Raw genomic sequence first — 24334 nt, 5'->3', positions numbered from 1 at the left:
TCCAAGCGCAGGGGATTTTGCTTTGCCCCACACAATGCCGCTAACGTTGGAACCGAGAATGTCAGCTGCGCTGTCGGCTGGACACTTGCTGCCGCTGCTGCCACAGGTAGAAAAGACTCCACAATCGTGGTCTGCCGTAACGCTGCCGCCATTTCACTATAGACAAACTGTGTCTCAGTATTCCTTTTAGCCGAACTAGGCAGTGCTGCGTGTTTCTTTGTTTTTTCCCCCGTCTCCTTTTCCCGCAGCTTCCTTGCTTTCGCCTCTTTTGCCGCCTCCCGTCTCAGCTGCGCCTTTGTTCTTGCTTTGGCTCTGAGGTTAGAGGTGAGAGCGGGGCCGTCGAGAGATAAATCCTCTTCCTCATTCCCGGGGGCGATGTCATTAGGTTTCCTACTTGATCGATGGAGTTTAGGAGCCATTATTCTTGAGCAGTATAAGCGCCCTGCCCGATAGGACTTCGCTATTAGAGCAGCTATACTTTCCAGCAAAGTTCTTCTTTCCTCGGTTTGCGGAGAATCCTTTAACAGTGCAGACCAACTCGATATCGCTCCAAGCATTTCAGATCAAAAACGCTGTTACTGCTGCTATGCACCGATCCTCCTAAATGCCTGCTGATACAGCTCAGTTCATCAGTAGCTCCAAAAAGCCTTAATGTAGTACTGTAGCATTATCCGAGAACTGCACAAAAGTTATAGGCAAAGTGTGCACTTCGAATTCCATAAGTTCTACTGTCAGGAGCGGTTCAGGGTGCGACCAACCCCTACGGCGTCTCGGCGGCCATCTTGCCCCCTTGGATGAATCTTCTAATTGTGACTGTCCAGGAATTCTAATGTGAGGATTACCACTCCATCACAATTTATAAGATTTTCTGCTATCACCCAGTACCAAATGAGGTGCTAAGTGTCACCACAGCACTTGCTGAAGCAGAATATCTAATAGATATGTACGCCCAAAGTGGAATACATTTCCATAATACTCATTACTCACATCATGCTGCATATGCATGTGCATGATCAAATTGCTGACAGAACTTTCAATCTGAGGAAGCTCAAGTCGCTTTGCTGAGAGAACCATATTGATAAATAACCATCAATGTTAAATAACGGTTTAAGTACATTAGACATTCATCAGCTGCTGTGGAGAAATGTGGTTCCTCCACCATATTGGCAGCTGGATGATCCACCATCAACTATCAAATCCGGTCGAAGGACCACCTGGAGTCTTTGAGTGGATGAAACCATAAAACTGGGCTGCACATTGTGGACCTAAGAAGGAAGCATTCATTGCACGTTTCCAGGACAGCCACTAAATAAGCAACTCGTTTGCATTTTGATTAATTATATCAAAGTTAATGTTATGAGTATATCCTGAAAATCTGGTATGAACCCTCCGCCATAAGGAGTTTTGACACCAACAGAATTTCAAAGAACATTGTGCCTGCCTTCTATGTTGTTGTTGTACTTGGGGTCCCAGTTGATATATCGATTAATTACAATTCCATGTGCCTTTTGGACAAATGTACTTCTTCTCCCTATTTGTCATAACCTTTTTCGATTTCTTTCTGGAGTGTGGGGTTGGGGAAAGAGACTGTGGGTGTTTTGTTATAGGTTATAAAATTCCTAGTTTTTCATGGATTCTGTTGTTATTGGAAATAAGTTTCCAAACTTTTACTTATATTTCTGGATTTTAAGGAGAGACTTCAAATGAAGAAGATTGACATTTTAGGCAGTCTCATATATTTATCAATTTAAAAGTGAATTTTAATTATACCTTCAATGATTTAGAGACAGTGTTGTGACAGCGTACGGCAATCAATCAATCAATCAATCAATCAATCAGGGGTTTGTATAGCGCAGGCTACTCATCCGGAATGGCTCTCAAGGCGCTGAGGGGAGGGGGGGCTAGGGTGGGTGGGTACCGCAGATCCTGGAGGTTCACTGAGTTCCATCCAGCCAGGTCTTGAGGTCCTTTTAGGAACTTGGGGAGCGAAGCAGTCTGTCGGAGGTGGAGAGGGAGGAAGTTTCATGTCTTGGTCGCGAGGAGGGGGAAGTAGCGCCCTCCTGTTCTGCTTTTCTTGATCCGAGGTACTGTTGCGAGGGAGAGCTGGGCCGATCGGAGAGAGCGCTGAGGTGCATGGAACACGAGGCGGTGGTTCAGGTTGGCGGGTCCGGTCTTGTGGAGGGCTTTGTGTGCATGGGTGAGAAGCTTGAAAGTGATTCTTTTCTCAACAGGGAGCCAGTGTAGGGTCCGTAGGTGTTGGCTGATGTGGCAGTGGCAGTGGTGTGGTAGGTTGATGACAGTCTGGCGGTGGCGTTCTGGATGTTCTGGAGTTTGCGGGTGAGGTTATAGGCATTTTCCTCTTTCAATGCGTGCTGCAGAAAGAGGAAAAACTTAGGAGAAATAAAAGTATTTCTCCTCATTGTGCCATTCCTTTGTCTCCCCTGGGGAGGCGAAGGATTTTGACGCTTTCCCAGTTGTATATATGTGAATGTGCCAAGTTCCATGTATGGAAACACCCACAGCAACACCCATGAAACTCCCCTTTCACGCAGAACAATGTGTGAAAGGGGCCCATATTTACAAGGCCTTGAAAAGTCACGCATTTTGACTTTATGTAATCTTGTAAATAAGAGCACGCGCCATAAGCCCCTTTGTATGCATGTGAGCAGTCTGCACATAAGACTACCATCCTGCTCAGTCCAATAACAGCAAACAGGTAGCCTGGTGCAGAAGAGAGAGAAGGCAAGACTAGGTGTTGATCTGGGGTAGGTCGTATAACACTAGTGGGCATTCATAGATCGGTCAGTAGGGTTTACTGGAAAACCTGTAGTGTCACTATACATGTATGTGAAATCTGCAGTTAAGTGCAGTTTCCATCCATTTAGGCCTACACATTCTAGTGAGGTGTCAAACTGGGGGACTCTTTACTGACTTGTCCTATTGTATGCAGATGACTGTGTACTTATGCCACAAACCGGGAGGGGACTGTTTTGTGGGATTTATGTCTGATTTAGGGTTGTCAACAAATATAACTAAATCATGTGGGCGACTGCGTATCCACATATGTTATGTTATGTTATGTTAATAAGAATTTCTTAAGCGCACTGACACCGATTGGTTTCCTGGCGCTGTCAAAGCCAGAGGGCGTGTCCAGAGGTTGCAAAGCGTACAGGATTTATTGGAATGCTTGTTGGTAGAGCCAGGTCTTTAAAGCTTTCCTAAATGGCAGGAGATCCGGACAAAACCGGATCTCCCAGGGAAGACATTCCACAGCCGGGGACCGGATCTCCCAGGGAAGACATTCCACAGCCGGGGGGCCAGTGTTCCAAATCTGCACCCACCAGCACGTTTGAGCTTAAAAGATGGTGCCTATAGGAGGCCTTGATGGGCCGAACGAAGGTTTTGGGACGGGACATGCTTCGTGATGAGTCTCTCAATACATTTGGGGCTTTTACAGTATAATGCTTTGAAAATCATGCAGCCAGCTTTTAAAGTGCAGCGCTGAGCCACAGGGAGCCAATGGAGTTTTTCCAAAAGAGGGGTGGCTGATTGCCATCTAGGCTGGTTCACAATCAATCTGGCTGCATAGTTCTGCATAGTTCTGCACCATCTGAAGACGTTTCAGAAGGTACTGAGGTAGGCCCAGATAGATCGAGTTCGCGTAGTCTAAGTGCGAGATCACAGTGGCGATCACCACCTGTGTCATGGCCTCCCGAGTAAGGAGGCGGCGAACCTTCCGGATTTTCCTGAGTTGGCAAAAACCCTTGGAGACCACTTGACCTACTTGTGCTTTAAGTGATAGGTCGCTGTTCAAGGTGACTCCAAGTGTCTTTGCCGAAGAGGAAGGAGTCGGTGCTTGGCCCATTTCTGGCGGCCAATAGTGCGGACCCCAATGTTTAACACTGTCTCCTGTAAGGACCAACTCAGTTTTTCCTGGGTTCAATTTCAAGTGATTTTGGTCCATCCAAACTTGGATGAACCTCATTATGGCTTGAAAAATGGATATGGACGCTTCAGAGTTGTCAATGGGGAAAAGTAATTGCAAGTCGTCCGCATAATTGAGCACCGTCACCTGTTTATCTCTAAGGGCCTGGATAAGGGGAAATATATAGAGGTTAAACAGGTGGAGTGACAGGGAAGAGCCCTGGGGTACGCCACACGTGATAGTTTGAGTGGTGCCCACCAGGTCGCCCATGCTGACTGCCTGAGTACGGCCCTCAAGGAAGGACTTCAGCCAGCTGGCTGCTGTGCCCCGGATGCCCGCCTGAGTGACACGGTCGATCAAGATGGTATGATCGACCGTGTCGAACGCAGCTGACAAATCCAGTAGCACTAAAGCCTGAGGGAAGCGTTTGTCGGCACAGACACGGAGAGAGTCAAGTACCGAGACTACCACTGCCTCTGTTGAGTGGGCGGGGCGGAACCCCGCTTTATGTGGGTCGAAGCATTTGGATTCCTCCATAAAGTTAGACAAGCATTTGGCGACATGGGCCTCCAGTACCTTTGCTAAAAATGGCAGTAAGGAAATTGGCCGATAGTTTGCCTTGCATGTAGGATCTGCCCCAGGTTTCTTTAGGAGTGGTATAACCGTTGCTTCTTTAAATACAAGGGGAACTAGACCGGAGATCAGTGAATCATTTAGAAGGGTACAGGCAGGAGCCGGGATAACTGAGAGACAGTCTTTTAAAATGTAGGACGGGCATCTGTCTGATGGTGCGCCGGATTTCACTCTCACCAACAGCTCCTGGAATAGATCTGGGGTAATAAGAGGAAAGCTACTGAGTTTGCTAGTATGATTAGTCCTAATGGTGACATCGGTGGTGGGATTGATGGTTTGTGAGATGGTAGCTTTAATGATTGTGATTTTCTCGATAAAGAAAACATTCAAAGAGTCACAGAGGGTCTGGGTCGGGGGTAATCTTGGGCGGGCATTATCAAGATTCGTTAGCTCATTAAGGATGGAAAAAATATCTTTTGATCTGTTCGTGGAGTTAGTAATACGAGAAGAGAAATAGGTGGTTTTGGTAGCTAAGATAATTTTCATGTATTCTTTCCTGGCCATAGTATATCTAACTTTTAATTCTGGGGCATAGGTATGGCGCCATATTGGTGATCCTGCTTTCAAAATTGTTCCCAACTGTACATACATGGGGATCCCATTTGATTCTCGGAGCACTTGGGTGCCCTTGAAAAGTGTAAAGGTTACGCAGTTGGAGCAGGCTATAGCATCCATTTTTAAATTTGGCTCTAAGTTCCATGCCACTGGACGCTGCAGTCACTATTTGTAGAGCCATTTCTTTAGCAATAGCTATGTATGTTGCAGGTGTATGGGAGTACACAGACTACACAGTGTTACAAACTAGTGAAAATAATTTTTGCATAGATTATTGTCACTTTCCTGGGGTCCCCCTGTCAATAATGCATAAGGAAGAAGGATTGCAGTATATTGGGGATATTTTAAGGACTGCACCCACTTTACTCTAGCTCTCCATCTGGTCAAGACCTGAGGCGGTACTGACACAGTCAGTAGTTAATGACTGCTTAGAACTTTCAAATGCCCACAGGATCAGGTGGTTGACCTATCTAAAGAATGAACAGCATACAATTGGCAACAAATTGCGTTACGTGCACTGCATCACCAAATGCGATGCAGTGCGCACAACAAAATTCATTTTTTTTATTTATATGTTTACTTAGCTGTTAAACTCCGTAATCCATACATTACTACCCCCCACCCTGCCCCTCCCCCTCCCAACATCACCGCCTGGCAGGTACTCCCACCACCGGCCGCGGCTGATGAACAATACAATGAAGATTGATGGTCATTGCATTTGAACATGGTCACTGAATTCAATGGTTTTAATGGTGAATCCTTTTGTGTGATGATTCCATTTATTTTAAAGTGATGACTCCTTGAGAAAGCCAATAGACTTGCCTTGCGTTTTAATGACAAGTGCCCCTTCACAAATCCAATAGGATTGCCTTATGTTGTGATGTGCTGACCCTTTGACAAAGCCACTAGGTCTACTTTATTTCAAATTACACCCCTTTATACTGCAATGTTCTATCTGGTATACGAATAAATGAATGAATATAGAGCATGTAAAGCGCTCTGTCACTCCCAATAGAGCATCCTGGTGCTAGATTTGCAGCTGAAAAACTCAAGAAAGGCGAGAAGAGGAAAAAGTTGCCATTAAATAAGGGAGCAGCAGAGTGCATCTCTTGCCTTGTAGAGCCAGGTCTTCAGAAGCTTTTTGAAGAGCGCTTCAGATTCTGTGAAACGAGGGTGGCTTGGCAGTAGATTCCACGCCTTGGTTCCTAGCACTGAAAAGCATTTACTGCCCCTAGTTTTTAGTCTGAACGGAGGGGGTTTGAGAAGATTAGTATGGGAGAATCTAAGAGATCTTTTGGGAGTATAGTTCATAAATCGAGTGGCAAGGTATTTTAGTCCAGTAGCTTTAAATGATCTGAAAACCAGTAAAATAGTCTTGAAAAGAATACTTTTGTGTACTGATAGCCAGTGTAGTGTTTTTAAGGCAGTCGAGACAGAGCTCCGTCTGAGGAGTTTTAACACAAGTCAAGCAGCTGCATGTTGCACCATCTGTTGTTTGTGAAAAATTTATTGTGGTGCTCAGCATATAGACTATTATAATAATCAAGCCGGGAGATGATGGAGGTAACCGCAACTGATTTCCTAGCAGCTAGCGGGAGAAAGTCAAATAACTTTCTCAGGGACTTTATAAGGTTGAAGCACTTGCCTGCTACTGCCATAGCATGTGGGCAGAAGGAGAGGGCAGTGCCAAATTTTACTTTATTGAGTGCTGTTATTGTGTGCCAGCGGACAGGGATTACTAATCCACATCACCTACCATGAATAGACATTTAACTGCTCTGCTTCTCTACCCTGAGAGAATCAAGTGCTACAATGGGGTGTCCTGTAAGACAATTGTCTACCTTTTACTAGTGCAGGACTCACATCATGCACAACTAATAACCTGATTCCTTATATTAACTCTAATGAAGATGTGTAGCAGTGTATAGGACATTTGCAATTCCAAAAATAATTTTGCTAATGCCTATTACCATACAGATCATAAAAGTGGTATAGTTGAATAATATGGCAATATAACTGTATTGTGAATACTTATGCTTATTCTTTTCTCCCTTTAAATTGACTAATTTGGTATGTCAAAGGTTTGCAGACATTTTTTTAATGTGTAGCACGCACTGTTAAAGTTTTAGAAAGAGTTGTGATGTTAATTGAATACAAAATGCAGGAAAACGTTACAGATCAAAATAGGCAGTTTTTAAAATACATTTTGTAACATTGCTCTTTACAAAACAGAAAGCTTATATAATCACAACAGTACCAACAATTTGTTTTACATATTGTATAAATGTTATGTACCAAAAGCCAGGTTTGAGCAGAGCCCAGTAGGTATACGGATGGTTAGGAACCCTTGACGGAAGTGTGACTACAGGGCTAACCTCTCTCTCCGCCCCATGGGCCCTGAAATCGAACCCCGCTCTGATTGGGTAAGTATTCACTGCAAACACAACAAGATGATGGATGGAGTGCTGAATTGTTTCAAACACTCACCCCCAGTCAAGAGATCTGGGTTAAAATCATCTTTCATTTGCTCATCATGCCACCCAGTTTGAACCCAGCCATATGCAAATTAGCCTTGATCCTGCGCCCCATGGGAACCATTCAGTCTTAACTTCCAGGCCAGCTCATCCTTGTTCCGGAAACAGGCATTCCTGGGACCGATTTCAGGGTATCACCCCATATCAGTTAAGCTAGCTTAAATCCAGTGGCACAGCGCGAAAGGGTCCAACCTCTGGGCATACCCTTGGCCACTTACGGCGAACATAGCAAACACAACAAGATGATGGATGGAATTCTAAAACTTATCAAACACTCACCCCCAGTCAGGAAATCTGGGTTAAAACCATCATTTGTTTGCTCACCATTCTACCCAAGTTTGGACCCAGCCATATGCATATCAGTCTCGACCCTTCTCCCCATGGACACAGTCAATCCAAACTGCCAGGCCAGATCCTCCTTAGACCGGAAACAAGTATCCTGGAAACAGTTTCAGGGTAGCACCTCTCATCAACCAGGAGAGCTTGAATACAGTGGCACAACAAGCAAGGGACCCACATCTCGCCAGAGATGTCAGTTTAATAAGTCTATGGCTAAAAATGTATATTAGTACTCTCACTTAATCTTGCTCCATATGAGCTGTCCATTGCCACCTCGGGGACATCGCTCACTGTGTATGGGCATCAACGCTCAATCCTGTGCATCCATATTCATTCATTACTATCATAGAACAATCCAGATGAAATGCATGCGCCCTCACCCATGCCGCAGACATTGATACTAGAATGTTTGCCCGATGATTCCGTAGGGATCGGTTCAATAACTGTGTTCCTCTTAGATTAAATAATCCACAACCATCTTGGTGATGGACCATAGAATAACACTCCTCGCGGTGGTTCAGGTGGCTTCAGTTTTATGTGTTTCCCAGATCCATCATAGCTACTGAACTCTGACTTAGTAGGTGCCAATACGTGAGGATGGGCTCACAATAAATTTCAAAACCAAACTCCACAAGGAAGAATAGGTTTTCGCGGGCACGGATGGAGTAATCAAATCTGTTTAATTGTATGGACCCGTTTTGGCGCGATTGCTTTTCTCAGTGCCTTCATCCAAGCAGTTGCACATGATGCATTCCCACAGATTTTTATGCAGGTATCTGAAGCGCATCCCCTCAGGTAGATTGCCTGTGGACAAAAAGAGAGGACTATAAGTCAATCCAGTCACCATCTTTCTTATAGATTCATAATGTTTCAATTCATCTGTGCCTGCATTCCACAGAGAACTATAAGCTGTATGCTGTAATATAAAATCATGCTCCAATGCATATATGACCTATGGTGCGCAAGCACAGTGATGTCAGTTCAATAAGTCTATGGCTACAAATGTTTATTATTCCTCTCACTTCATCTTGCTCTGTATGAGCTGCACCTCGGGGATATTGCATACTGTGTATGGGCGTGAACACTCAATCCTGTGTGTACATATGCATCAATACCTAGTAACAACAAGAGAGGAAGGGAGACCAAGAACGCTCCTATTCCACTCAAATTAGGATACAGAACAACAACGAAGGAGCGTCACTTATAAGAATGACTACAAAGTGGAGCAAAAGCGGTGTCTTAACACATTGTTTTTGTTGCTTAAAAAAAACTTCAGTAGGTTTTTATGAAGTCCCTCACTCACCGACCTGGTCGGTGACATGCCCCACCAGGAGTGGCCGAATGCCACCCTGGTGTGCTACAACGCCAGGTTACTGCGGAGCTGGTATTGTGAATTTGAAGTGAAAGATAATATGGCCAATTTGTTTCGCCAATTGGACAAAGATAAAATAGATAGGATAACGGACACAAATTAAAGGTCCAGTATTATCCTAGTGTGAGGTCGGTCAACATATTTCAGCCTATGTGAAGTGTTCTATCAGGTATTTGTCAGGACCAGTGAGTGAAATATGTACAGTGGTGTGTGTCAAAACCTCAGTGGTATGGGCCCGCTAAGGCCCACCCTAGCCAGAGGTCAATTATGTTAAAAATAAAAATTATTGTGTAAGATTCCAAAAAGGTTGGAGTGGAACCGAGTTTATTCTGTACGAACCAGGACGTTGACGTACAACAGACAAGACAAGCAACATAAAGAAAAAGAGAGCATAGATTAAAATACATCCATTGTAATACAATGTTATATAGACTTGCTTGGGTGCTTTTTATGAGTGTCACTGTAGTCAAACCTTAAACACAAGTGGGAATCGTAGTGTACTCGTGCTCATATCAGGTTTAGCAATAACCAAGTGGAGACGTCCAGAAGAAGTCTCTTAGCATGAATATGCTAAACAAATCCGGGCAAATGAAGGTGAAATGCCCCTATCGGTAACTCCAGTACGTGAGAGAAACTCGAGATTATTTAGTTACAAAAATTGGCAAACAAGCAGTTAAGTGAATGTTGGGCTATTAAAATACACTGTATTTAATCTGGGAAGAAGACAGAAATGTCCTTACGGGGGTGCTAAATTTTAGCACGCCATGGATCTCGGGAGGGGGGTGATAGCAAATTGGCACACCCTGTAGGGAGAGAAACAGGCTAGTACGAGCAGGAGTGTCTGCCAGTATGGAAAAGTACTTATCTTAAGTTCGTTCCGATGTACTCACGCCCTGAATGCTAGGCACCCGCAGAAGCCCTCGATAACTGTACCCCAAAGAACAATTAGCTCGGAGTCAGTTCGGCAGATATAGGCACAGTAGCCCCGAGCGCGCCATTACTGCGGAGGCATCAACTTGCAGGGCTCGGAGAGGTCGGCTTGCGTGATTGGCGGAGACCGCGACCACGTGTCTGCGGCTCAGCCAAACCAGGCTGTGGAGAGGACAGGACCTATCAGGAGCCCACTACCGCGCGAACGTAGGGGAAACAGCCTCTCATTATTCTCCTATGAAAAAAGACCAAGTTTGTGACCCAGTTGTTATGGTAACGTACAGGTAACATACAGAGACAGAAAAACCTACTGAAGTTTTTTTCAAGCAACAAAAACAATGTGTTAAGACACCGCTTTTGCTCCACTTTGTAGTCATTCTTATAAGTGACGCTCCTTCGTTGTTGTTCCATATGCATCAATATCAAAGAAAAATCCCGAGGAAATGCATGCGCCCCATGCCTATGCCACAGACGTTGATACCAGAATGTCCGATGATTTAGTAGAGATCAGTTCAATAACTGTGTTCCTCTTAGATTAAATAACCCACACAATATATATATAATGTAGGCTCAGATTTGATTCGTACAAAACCAGTGAAATGTAGCAGTTTCACCTAAGCTAACTATAACTTACGCCCCCACAATGCACTGCTTTTGACCTAACTTATTACATCACTCATGACATGGTCAGTAACATCACGTATGACATCACTCATGACATCTCACAAGACATGAGATAAGTCGAGGGGGGCCGCACAACCCCCCTCCGATATTTAAAAATGGCATGCTGTATATTTAATAGGGAGCGGGCCTCACTGGCCTCTCCTGGGCCGTTTTTGTCCAGAGATCACCACCTCCCCTGGACTCGTCAAATGAATTGAAAGGAGGCCTCCCCCCTATAGCAATTAGTGGCACTGGTTACCCTTACCCCCAGGGCCAGTTTTCTATCTCCCAAAGTGCCCATCTTCATGAGATAGCAGTTAGCTTTTGCTTGCAAGAGCAAACTGTTAGCCCGCTTCTGGTGGGTGGGAGCAGGAAAACTGCTCTCGCTTACTGGGAGTGGACTTTTCATTAGTTGTCCTGCCCGCTGTCATGCAGGCAGGAAAACAAACAAAAAGATTGCTCCTGCACATAGGGAGCAGCATTTTTCTATGCTTCCTAAGTGCAGGAGCAATGCTGTCCCCAACAGAGCTCAGTGGATGCCCTTGATGGACAGCAGGTCACCCACCCTTACTTTGCCGAGCTCCGGGGGATGCGGTCGCCCGGGGAGTGGGGCTGCCCCTTTAAATCACTGCAAGTAGGCAAATGTGCAAAATCACCTGGAAGCTCCACCCGTTTGACTCCGCCCCATCCTCCTTAGAAGTATGCAAAAGTCTTCCCGCCTGTTGCTAGTATGATGGATAGCTTTCCACAAGACCATCCAGGACGTTTCCTGCCAATTTTTGTGAAGTGTTCTTGATGCAAAGGAATAATAATAATAATAATAATACTGTCTTTTATAGAGCGCAAACAGCTACCTCCTAAGAGGTGTCCCGGCGCTATAGCAGCTAGTGGTGCATCAGGCAGCCTACGTAACACAGAGAGTCCAAGAGGCTACTCCTGGTTAAAAAGCCAGGTTTTGGCTGCCCTCCTAAAAATGGTTTCAGAAGTGATTTGTCGCAATGCGTTTGGCAAGGCATTCCAAAGCATAGCAGCCTTAAGCAAAAAGGATCTGCCCCCTAACCGAGCTTTCCTAACTCGAGGGGTGCGTAACAGGTTCTGGGAACCTGAACGGAGAGAGCGAGGCTGCTCATAAGCGTCAAGTCCATGCTTCAGATAGCAAGGGCAGGATCCGTGGAATGCCCGAAAGGCTAGGGTAAGGACCTTGAATTTAATTCTACTATTAACTGTCAGCCAATGCAATGCTTTGAGATGCGGAGAGTTGTGCTGCTTGAATGGGACATGTTTAATCAATCTCGCCGCCGCATTCTGGACCATCTGCAATTTCTTTATCTGGTACGTTGGGAGGCCCAAATACATGGAATATGAGGAATATGAGGAATATGAGGACATCTCAAACAAAGAAGCACTTGCTTTATATAGTCTCATTGTTTTCGCTTCTTATTTCGTGCCATAGCAGGTTAGCTGTGTGGGGCTCAATGACATCTCATGTGCATTTACGTTTTGCAACCCACTGAGTTATCCTTGTAATGCGTAAGCTTTAGTTAGCGAGTGTTACTCCATTTTTTATTTTGCAATCCCTATTAGGCTGTGACTGAACTAGGCCATGTTATTCATTTTGCTTGCCTCAGCCGAAGAATGTATTTATTCAGAAAAGGGGGTGGTGATGAACAGAGTGCCTGAATTAAGCAGACCACTCTTACCCAGTCCAAAGATCAGGGCTTGATCCATCACCGTTTTTTAGCTCACTGCACCATCCCAGCTCAGAACTTGGCTATATGCAAATTAGTCTGTTCCTGTCACAGTGCATGATGGGAACAGGGCAAACCAAACTACCAAGCCAATTCTTATACTGGGAAGGAAACAAGCTACCGGGGACCGGTTTCTGGCATTTCAGCCTCGTCGGCCCGGCTTGCTTGAATCCTGATGGTGCAATGAGCAAGGGACTCACATCTGAGTATACCCTTCCACGCTTATGGTGGACAAAATGATTCAGAAAAGGGGGTGGTGATGAACAGAGTGCCTGAATTAAGCAGACCACTCTTACCCAGTCCAAAGATCAGGGCTTGATCCATCACCGTTTTTTAGCTCACTGCACCATCCCAGCTCAGAACTTGGCTATATGCAAATTAGTCTGTTCCTGTCCCAGTGCATGATGGGAACAGGGCAAACCAAACTACCAAGCCAATTCTTATACTGGGAAGGAAACAAGCTACCGGGGACCAGTTTCTGGCATTTCAGCCTCGTCGGCCCGGCTTGCTTGAATCCTGATGGTGCAATGAGCAAGGGACTCACATCTGAGTATACCCTTCCACGCTTATGGTGGACAAAATGATTCAGAAAAGGGGGTGGTGATGAACAGAGTGCCTGAATTAAGCAGACCACTCTTACCCAGTCCAAAGATCAGGGCTTGATCCATCACCGTTTTTTAGCTCACTGCACCATCCCAGCTCAGAACTTGGCTATATGCAAATTAGTCTGTTCCTGTCCCAGTGCATGATGGGAACAGGGCAAACCAAACTACCAAGCCAATTCTTATACTGGGAAGGAAACAAGCTACCGGGGACCGGTTTCTGGCATTTCAGCCTCGTCGGCCCGGCTTGCTTGAATCCTGATGGTGCAATGAGCAAGGGACTCACATCTGAGTATACCCTTCCACGCTTATGGTGGACAAAATGATTCAGAAAAGGGGGTGGTGATGAACAGAGTGCCTGAATTAAGCAGACCACTCTTACCCAGTCCAAAGATCAGGGCTTGATCCATCACCGTTTTTTAGCTCACTGCACCATCCCAGCTCAGAACTTGGCTATATGCAAATTAGTCTGTTCCTGTCCCAGTGCATGATGGGAACAGGGCAAACCAAACTATCAAGCCAATTCTTATACTGGGAAGGAAACAAGCTACCGGGGACCGGTTTCTGGCATTTCAGCCTCGTCGGCCCGGCTTGCTTGAATCCTGATGGTGCAATGAGCAAGGGACTCACATCTGAGTATACCCTTCCACGCTTATGGTGGACAAAATGATTCAGAAAAGGGGGTGGTGATGAACAGAGTGCCTGAATTAAGCAGACCACTCTTACCCAGTCCAAAGATCAGGGCTTGATCCATCACCGTTTTTTAGCTCACTGCACCATCCCAGCTCAGAACTTGGCTATATGCAAATTAGTCTGTTCCTGTCCCAGTGCATGATGGGAACAGGGCAAACCAAACTACCAAGCCAATTCTTATACTGGGAAGGAAACAAGCTACCGGGGACCGGTTTCTGGCATTTCAGCCTGGTCGGCCCGGCTTGCTTGAATCCTGATGGTGCAATGAGCAAGGGACTCACATCTGAGTATACCCTTCCACGCTTATGGTGGACAAAATGATTCAGAAAAGGGGGTGGTGATGAACAGAGTGCCTGAATTAAGCAGACCACTCTTACCCAGTCCAAAGATCAGGGCTTGATCCATCACCGTTTTTTAGCTCACTGCACCATCCCAGCTCAGAACTTGGCTATATGCAAATTAGTCTGTTCCTGTCCCAGTGCATGATGGGAACAGGGCAAACCAAACTACCAAGCCAATTCTTATACTGGGAAGGAAACAAGCTACCGGGGACCGGTTTCTGGCATTTCAGCCTCGTCGGCCCGGCTTGCTTGAATCCTGATGGTGCAATGAGCAAGGGACTCACATCTGAGTATACCCTTCCACGCTTATGGTGGACAAAATGATTCAGAAAAGGGGGTGGTGATGAACAGAGTGCCTGAATTAAGCAGACCACTCTTACCCAGTCCAAAGATCAGGGCTTGATCCATCACCGTTTTTTAGCTCACTGCACCATCCCAGCTCAGAACTTGGCTATATGCAAATTAGTCTGTTCCTGTCCCAGTGCATGATGGGAACAGGGCAAACCAAACTACCAAGCCAATTCTTATACTGGGAAGGAAACAAGCTACCGGGGACCGGTTTCTGGCATTTCAGCCTCGTCGGCCCGGCTTGCTTGAATCCTGATGGTGCAATGAGCAAGGGACTCACATCTGAGTATACCCTTCCACGCTTATGGTGGACAAAATGATTCAGAAAAGGGGGTGGTGATGAACAGAGTGCCTGAATTAAGCAGACCACTCTTACCCAGTCCAAAGATCAGGGCTTGATCCATCACCGTTTTTTAGCTCACTGCACCATCCCAGCTCAGAACTTGGCTATATGCAAATTAGTCTGTTCCTGTCCCAGTGCATGATGGGAACAGGGCAAACCAAACTACCAAGCCAATTCTTATACTGGGAAGGAAACAAGCTACCGGGGACCGGTTTCTGGCATTTCAGCCTCGTCGGCCCGGCTTGCTTGAATCCTGATGGTGCAATGAGCAAGGGACTCACATCTGAGTATACCCTTCCACGCTTATGGTGGACAAAATGATTCAGAAAAGGGGGTGGTGATGAACAGAGTGCCTGAATTAAGCAGACCACTCTTACCCAGTCCAAAGATCAGGGCTTGATCCATCACCGTTTTTTAACTCACTGCACCATCCCAGCTCAGAACTTGGCTATATGCAAATTAGTCTGTTCCTGTCCCAGTGCATGATGGGAACAGGGCAAACCAAACTACCAAGCCAATTCTTATACTGGGAAGGAAACAAGCTACCGGGGACCGGTTTCTGGCATTTCAGCCTCGTCGGCCCGGCTTGCTTGAATCCTGATGGTGCAATGAGCAAGGGACTCACATCTGAGTATACCCTTCCACGCTTATGGTGGACAAAATGATTCAGAAAAGGGGGTGGTGATGAACAGAGTGCCTGAATTAAGCAGACCACTCTTACCCAGTCCAAAGATCAGGGCTTGATCCATCACCGTTTTTTAGCTCACTGCACCATCCCAGCTCAGAACTTGGCTATATGCACTGGGCCAGGGACAGACTAATTTGCATATAGCCAGGTTCTGAGCTGGGATGGGGCAGTGAGATAAATAACGGTGATGGATCAAGCCCTGATCTTTGGACTGGGTAAGAGTGGTCTGCTTAATTCAGACACTCTGTTCATCACCACCCCCTTTTCTGAATCGTTTTTGGCCACTATAGGTGTGGCAGGGTATACTCAGACATGAGTCCCTTTCTCACTGCTCCATCAGGATTCAAGCAAGCCGGGCCGAAGAGGCTGAAATGCCAGAAACCGGTCCCCGGTAGCTTGTCTCCTTTCTGGTGAAGAATTGGCTTGGTAGTTTGGTCTGCCCTGTTCCCATGATGCACTGGGCCAGGGACAGACTAATTTGCATATAGCCAGGTTCTGAGCTGGGATGGGGCAGTGAGATAAATAACGGTGATGGATCAAGCCCTGATCTTTGGACTGGGTAAGAGTGGTCTGCTTAATTCAGACACTCTGTTCATCACCACCCCCTTTTCTGAATCGTTTTTGGCCACTATAGGTGTGGCAGGGTATACTCAGACATGAGTCCCTTTCTCACTGCTCCATCAGGATTCAAGCAAGCCGGGCCGAAGAGGCTGAAATGCCAGAAACCGGTCCCCGGTAGCTTGTCTCCTTTCTGGTGAAGAATTGGCTTGGTAGTTTGGTCTGCCCTGTTCCCATGATGCACTGGGCCAGGGACAGACTAATTTGCATATAGCCAGGTTCTGAGCTGGGATGGGGCAGTGAGATAAATAACGGTGATGGATCAAGCCCTGATCTTTGGACTGGGTAAGAGTGGTCTGCTTAATTCAGACACTCTGTTCATCACCACCCCCTTTTCTGAATCGTTTTTGGCCACTATAGGTGTGGCAGGGTATACTCAGACATGAGTCCCTTTCTCACTGCTCCATCAGGATTCAAGCAAGCCGGGCCGAAGAGGCTGAAATGCCAGAAACCGGTCCCCGGTAGCTTGTCTCCTTTCTGGTGAAGAATTGGCTTGGTAGTTTGGTCTGCCCTGTTCCCATGATGCACTGGGCCAGGGACAGACTAATTTGCATATAGCCAGGTTCTGAGCTGGGATGGGGCAGTGAGATAAATAACGGTGATGGATCAAGCCCTGATCTTTGGACTGGGTAAGAGTGGTCTGCTTAATTCAGACACTCTGTTCATCACCACCCCCTTTTCTGAATCGTTTTTGGCCACTATAGGTGTGGCAGGGTATACTCAGACATGAGTCCCTTTCTCACTGCTCCATCAGGATTCAAGCAAGCCGGGCCGAAGAGGCTGAAATGCCAGAAACCGGTCCCCGGTAGCTTGTCTCCTTTCTGGTGAAGAATTGGCTTGGTAGTTTGGTCTGCCCTGTTCCCATGATGCACTGTGCCAGGGACAGACTAATTTGCATATAGCCAGGTTCTGAGCTGGGATGGGGCAGTGAGATAAATAACGGTGATGGATCAAGCCCTGATCTTTGGACTGGGTAAGAGTGGTCTGCTTAATTCAGACACTCTGTTCATCACCACCCCCTTTTCTGAATCGTTTTTGGCCACTATAGGTGTGGCAGGGTATACTCAGACATGAGTCCCTTTCTCACTGCTCCATCAGGATTCAAGCAAGCCGGGCCGAAGAGGCTGAAATGCCAGAAACCGGTCCCCGGTAGCTTGTCTCCTTTCTGGTGAAGAATTGGCTTGGTAGTTTGGTCTGCCCTGTTCCCATGATGCACTGGGCCAGGGACAGACTAATTTGCATATAGCCAGGTTCTGAGCTGGGATGGGGCAGTGAGATAAATAACGGTGATGGATCAAGCCCTGATCTTTGGACTGGGTAAGAGTGGTCTGCTTAATTCAGACACTCTGTTCATCACCACCCCCTTTTCTGAATCGTTTTTGGCCACTATAGGTGTGGCAGGGTATACTCAGACATGAGTCCCTTTCTCACTGCTCCATCAGGATTCAAGCAAGCCGGGCCGAAGAGGCTGAAATGCCAGAAACCGGTCCCCGGTAGCTTGTCTCCTTTCTGGTGAAGAATTGGCTTGGTAGTTTGGTCTGCCCTGTTCCCATGATGCACTGGGCCAGGGACAGACTAATTTGCATATAGCCAGGTTCTGAGCTGGGATGGGGCAGTGAGATAAATAACGGTGATGGATCAAGCCCTGATCTTTGGACTGGGTAAGAGTGGTCTGCTTAATTCAGACACTCTGTTCATCACCACCCCCTTTTCTGAATCGTTTTTGGCCACTATAGGTGTGGCAGGGTATACTCAGACATGAGTCCCTTTCTCACTGCTCCATCAGGATTCAAGCAAGCCGGGCCGAAGAGGCTGAAATGCCAGAAACCGGTCCCCGGTAGCTTGTCTCCTTTCTGGTGAAGAATTGGCTTGGTAGTTTGGTCTGCCCTGTTCCCATGATGCACTGGGCCAGGGACAGACTAATTTGCATATAGCCAGGTTCTGAGCTGGGATGGGGCAGTGAGATAAATAACGGTGATGGATCAAGCCCTGATCTTTGGACTGGGTAAGAGTGGTCTGCTTAATTCAGACACTCTGTTCATCACCACCCCCTTTTCTGAATCGTTTTTGGCCACTATAGGTGTGGCAGGGTATACTCAGACATGAGTCCCTTTCTCACTGCTCCATCAGGATTCAAGCAAGCCGGGCCGAAGAGGCTGAAATGCCAGAAACCGGTCCCCGGTAGCTTGTCTCCTTTCTGGTGAAGAATTGGCTTGGTAGTTTGGTCTGCCCTGTTCCCATGATGCACTGGGCCAGGGACAGACTAATTTGCATATAGCCAGGTTCTGAGCTGGGATGGGGCAGTGAGATAAATAACGGTGATGGATCAAGCCCTGATCTTTGGACTGGGTAAGAGTGGTCTGCTTAATTCAGACACTCTGTTCATCACCACCCCCTTTTCTGAATCGTTTTTGGCCACTATAGGTGTGACAGGGTATACTCAGACATGAGTCCCTTTCTCACTGCTCCATCAGGATTCAAGCAAGCCGGGCCGAAGAGGCTGAAATGCCAGAAACCGGTCCCCGGTAGCTTGTCTCCTTTCTGGTGAAGAATTGGCTTGGTAGTTTGGTCTGCCCTGTTCCCATGATGCACTGGGCCAGGGACAGACTAATTTGCATATAGCCAGGTTCTGAGCTGGGATGGGGCAGTGAGATAAATAACGGTGATGGATCAAGCCCTGATCTTTGGACTGGGTAAGAGTGGTCTGCTTAATTCAGACACTCTGTTCATCACCACCCCCTTTTCTGAATCGTTTTTGGCCACTATAGGTGTGGCAGGGTATACTCAGACATGAGTCCCTTTCTCACTGCTCCATCAGGATTCAAGCAAGCCGGGCCGAAGAGGCTGAAATGCCAGAAACCGGTCCCCGGTAGCTTGTCTCCTTTCTGGTGAAGAATTGGCTTGGTAGTTTGGTCTGCCCTGTTCCCATGATGCACTGGGCCAGGGACAGACTAATTTGCATATAGCCAGGTTCTGAGCTGGGATGGGGCAGTGAGATAAATAACGGTGATGGATCAAGCCCTGATCTTTGGACTGGGTAAGAGTGGTCTGCTTAATTCAGACACTCTGTTCATCACCACCCCCTTTTCTGAATCGAAGAATGTATTTAGTCATTATTTTCTCTCCTGTTCAAAGTTGCCTTCTGACTTACTAATTCCGCCCCTGCATACCTATCCATGTGTGTAGCTCTGCTCCCACGTTAGGAGACACTGAGACCTGGCACGGTAACCTTGAAATCACGATAGTGTGTACCCATCTAGCAGATAGTAGCTCATCCTTCTGTGCCTCCTTTGTTCACGTTTGGCCTAAGCCGGTAACTTTCCACTGTGGGCATGGTTGGGGGGTTCCTGGAGGAATGTTTGCGTGTTGCAGGCTGTTGGGGGCTCAGTCCCTTGGCAGACATCTTAGGGTGCAGGTCAGATTGGACTCCTTTGCAGAGTATTGCTAATAAATGCCTGTTTGTATTCTCAACTTTCTGACCGACTCTTCATTACTTGGGAAGGCATATTAGGTGGTTCTCAGCAACTCAGGTGGCCCCCAAGGGCCACCTCCTTCAGTTGGTACCCGAACAGGGACCCTGAGGGTGATACGACTCACCCGTAAACGAGTTGCAGGGTTATGGTAGAGTCTGGTTGGTTGAGCGGATTGGAGATCCCCACATGATAAGAGCCTGGTTCTCTTGGCTGCCCGCCCGTTTGATCCGGCCACTCCTCATCTAGTGGTCACCGTCTGGGGTCCTGAGAAGGTGACACCTTTGAGCTGACCATTTGATCCGAAGAGTCGGCAGTGGAAAATAATTTGACTCAACCTGAGTGCACCAGGTGAGTGATTTGATTCTTGTAATAATGGCGCCTTTCTTGAATGGCATGAGCCTACGGGCTGTGTCCTGCTACAGTCTCTGGACTGTCTTGGTGCAGTTTTTGGACTGTCTTGCTTGAGTGGCACTAGCCGACGGGCTGTGTCTTGGTACGGTCTTTGGACTGTCTTGGTTTGAACTTGGTGGGTTTGCAGACCCTTAAAAGACACAGAGTGTTTGCGAACAATCTGCCAGGCCAACTGGAAATTCGGCTTACTCTTGGAAAGGTCTGGGGCTGAAGCCTGTCTTCTTGAACGTGGTTCAGTCTCTAAACTGAAGGATGTGGTACTCGGACCGTTTTTTTTTTTTGTTTGGTTGTCGAACTCTTTTTGCTGGTTGGGGTTATATTTGTTTGATGGGGACAGTGCATGTGTCTTATGTTTAGATGCATTGTCTAAGCAAATGATGGTGTTTTGGATGTCGGTGCTGCTCTACTGAGGCTCGACTAGAAGAGAGCCAGCCTGCACCCCCGGAGGATACCCCACATTTCGATGTATACGTCAAGCACGGCTTGGCCCTATTAGGTTCAGCACATTGTGGAATAAATATACGAGGGACAATGCTGATTTACAGTGGCCGCTTACTGGCTCGTTTGATGAACAAACATTGAATTTCTTGCAGGACAAATTGTTCACCAAACACCAATCTAAGATAAATTGTTCGCCAAAAGAGCAGGCAGTTGATGTTTGATTCTTCAAGGGACATTCATGTTATCACAGATTTCTGGATGAAGAGGCACAAGGAAGAATGACATTGCTGGAACGCACACAAGTTTGCTGAAGACATTTCCTCATTGTCCGTTATGCAGCTGTAGTGTATAATTCGCACTAGACATTTACCCAATGAGATAGCACTTACTAATTAACCATCAGAAAGTATTCCATTTGGGAAAACAATTTGTGCAAAACTGTAGACTCTTGTTGAATAAACAGGCAGATGAGTTTCCGTTCTGGTACTGATGCTCATTTCAAAGACATTAAAGCTAAACAGGAAACACTTACAAATATGAACATAGCAGGTGCCCCAGTTAAAGCTCCACCTCTGTAAAGGACAAATGATCCTAACTTTCTGGGCTTGGCAAAGGCAAAGCAAGTGTGTTTTCTCAGCAATTCCACTTTGAAAAATTATCTGAAATTCTTGCTGAAAGTGAGTGCATCGTTGATCTATCAGAGCGCAATCTGTAGTGACTGTGATGAGTGGGTTCTTTCTTAGCCTTTCATGTTGAGAGCAGAGTAATTGGTTCTCTCTTTAAATGACTATGAGTATGCATAAGTGCAAAATCACCTGGAGGTATCACCTGTTTGGTCCTGCCCCATCTACCTCAGTAGTATGCAAATTCACAGAGGCATACATCCACAAAACCACTCACACATCCATAAAGCACCCACACACTCAGTCACTGACCCATGCAGCCACTCATACAGCCACTCACAGGCTCAAACATCCACTCACAAACCCATGCACAGACCCACACAGTCACTCACAAACCCACTTTCAAAGGTTACAGGGATGTTATAGTTAAGAAATAACATAAAAAACTAGAAATTCACACAAAAAAACAAAGGTTATAGGGACGATATAGTTAGGAAATAACATTTAAAAAAGTAGAAATTCACTGAAAAACCTACGGTTATGGGGACTTTATAGTTAGTAAATAGAATTTAAATAACTTAGAAATTCAATGACTATTGCTGATTTTCCAAAATATTTTTGTTTTGTTTTGCCAAAAATGGGTAAAATGTTTCAAAATTGTCAACAATGGATTACCCTTAAACAAGCTAATCTTGAACAAACTACCCTACCTCACCGATACATGTTGTCTAAGACAAGTAAGACATTAAACTGACAAAGCGCAAAGTCTTCACACATAGCCCAAGGACTAATCAAGCAATAACTATCCCGGGCCAACAGTTGCAAACAAAGAAACTTCAACACAGCCTCAACAACAACAAATCAAATCACTGCTGGTGTATAAGTATGTCAGCTGAGGAGGAGGTATCATAGTTGTGCATTACCATGGCTGAGAAAGATGCTAAGCCGATACACAAGAGTCTAAAACTGGATCCAACTATACAGGGAATCGTCAGTAAAAGGGAAAACAAACATTAATGCGACAATAACAGAAGTTCATACCTTAGCCAAGTCTACAAAAACCAACATGGATGTTATACAAAATGACATCACAGCAATCAGGCTGGCCATAATGAAAATAAACACCAGAGTTACAGAAACAGAAGGCAGAATCAGCAACATAGAGGACTTCCAAACAAAAGCAAAAAAAGACATCACCCATTTAATGTCTAAATCAGAAAATTAATAAAAACAAATATCAGAAATGGAAGACCTCAATAGGAGTGGAAATCTCTGCTTATTCGGAATCCTAGAAGGGACATTGGACAGTGCAGGATCATGTGCTAAGTGTTAAAAACATGGCTACCAAAAGCTACAGGTATTTGTTTCAACAAAGACCTAGAAATAAAAAGAGTGCATAGAGTTCCCACTTTCAAACCTTCACGCTCAGACAAACCCAGACCAATTATTTGCAAGCCCTTAATATTCCAACATGTAGAATCGATTTTAGGCTTCACAAGAAAGAACAAATGCTTCGTATGGAATGGCAGCACAATTTATATCTCACAAGACCTTTCTAAAAACAAGGTGAAAACAAGAAAAGGCTTTCTCGCACTGCACCCAAGATTGCTCAACAAGAATATTATATTCTCCTTTGTTGGTCCTGCAAAATTCAGGGTAAATCAAACTGGAGCAACTCATATCTTCATTGACCACAGAGATCTGCAGAGATCTTTATATTATAAAGAGGAAGCAAAAATGGACACCTCACTGCCAAAATAAAGACCGGATACACAACAACATTGATCTACCAGGTTTGGCAAATAAACTGTTTACATTGTTTAGATAACTAGAGTGGATACTCAACTCTAGTTGTCCAGTGCAACCACTCCTTCGCGGCTGAGTCACTGTCACTGTCACTGATGAAATAGAGATTATTGCTTGTTGATTTGTTCATTGGTATCTAATTGTTGGTATTCTCAACAAGGATCTGCAGAGGGAATTTGTGTGCCAGATCAACCTCCAATCAACATATAATCAAACATCAAAGACCTAGCACTATTGGGCATTCTCATCGATTTTATAAGTATATAGGATTGGTATGGGGGCGGTATTCTTATCTTTTACCAAACTCAGATGCTTTTTTATGCACTCTGAACTAATCCCCTGTGCCTAATTGATTAATAATTTAAAACAACCAAAAAAAGAGAAACCAGTTGTCAGTCAGATCACTCAGCAAACAACACTCAAAAAATGAAGTGTATGTGCACCACAAAGACAAAAGTGTGGAGAAATAAGACAGTATCTCACATGTGCACCACCGGAGGAGCTACTGGCAGGTTCTCACCAGCTTGCCCACGTCAGCCTGCTCAAGATGTTCACACAATTTGCCGAAACAAGTACTGTATCGGGTAGGCCTACGGAGGCCATAATTGTGGTCCTACCAAATGATGGGAAAGACCGACTGCTGACCAAGAACTATAGACCAATATCATTGATCAATATCAACTTAAGAATTTATGCCAAGATACTCTAGCAAAGAATCCCCCACCACCTGACAAAATTCATACTCTCCTCTCAAGTGGGCTTTTAAAAAATGTACCTTTCTAGTGACAACATCAGACTACTTTGCCATGTGAGAGACAAAGCTCAAACATTAACAACACCAACATTAGCTATCACGTTAGGTGCTAAAAAGGCAATTGATAAAGTGAACTGAAAGTACCTGGCTGCAGTACCACGGAAATATAATCTTGGCTCCACTTATATCCAAATGGTCATGGCACTATATGCAAACCCCACCGCAAGAGTTTGAGCTGGTAGATTTCTTTCACAAACTTTCCCTCTGAGCCAAGATACACAACAATGATGCTGACTTTCTCCCTGTCTATTCCTCCTAGCGCTGGAACATCTCCTTTCAGATACCTCGCGCAATAATCATATTACAAGAGTTAGATTCAGCAAAAAAATGGTCAGAGTAGCAGCTTGTGCAGATTATGTTTTTTTAGAGTGGCAAATCATACTATCCACCAAATAATGAAACCCATCTCTGAGTTCACCAATATTTCTGGCCAT

At 45.6% G+C, this 24334-nt stretch overlaps 1 protein-coding gene across 1 annotated transcript in view; it reads left to right on the top strand.

Annotated features, from left to right (window-relative positions):
- Positions 1–24334, top strand: part of LOC144783380 (cadherin-related family member 3-like) — a 567696-nt gene that overhangs the window by 245702 nt on the left and 297660 nt on the right. The window lies entirely within an intron of this gene.

The sequence above is a fragment of the Lissotriton helveticus genome, chromosome 9 (assembly GCF_964261635.1).
Source record: "Lissotriton helveticus chromosome 9, aLisHel1.1, whole genome shotgun sequence".
Lineage (NCBI taxonomy): Eukaryota > Metazoa > Chordata > Amphibia > Caudata > Salamandridae > Lissotriton > Lissotriton helveticus.
Note: the sequence above shows the minus strand (reverse complement) of the source record. Positions and strands in the feature narration are given on the sequence as shown.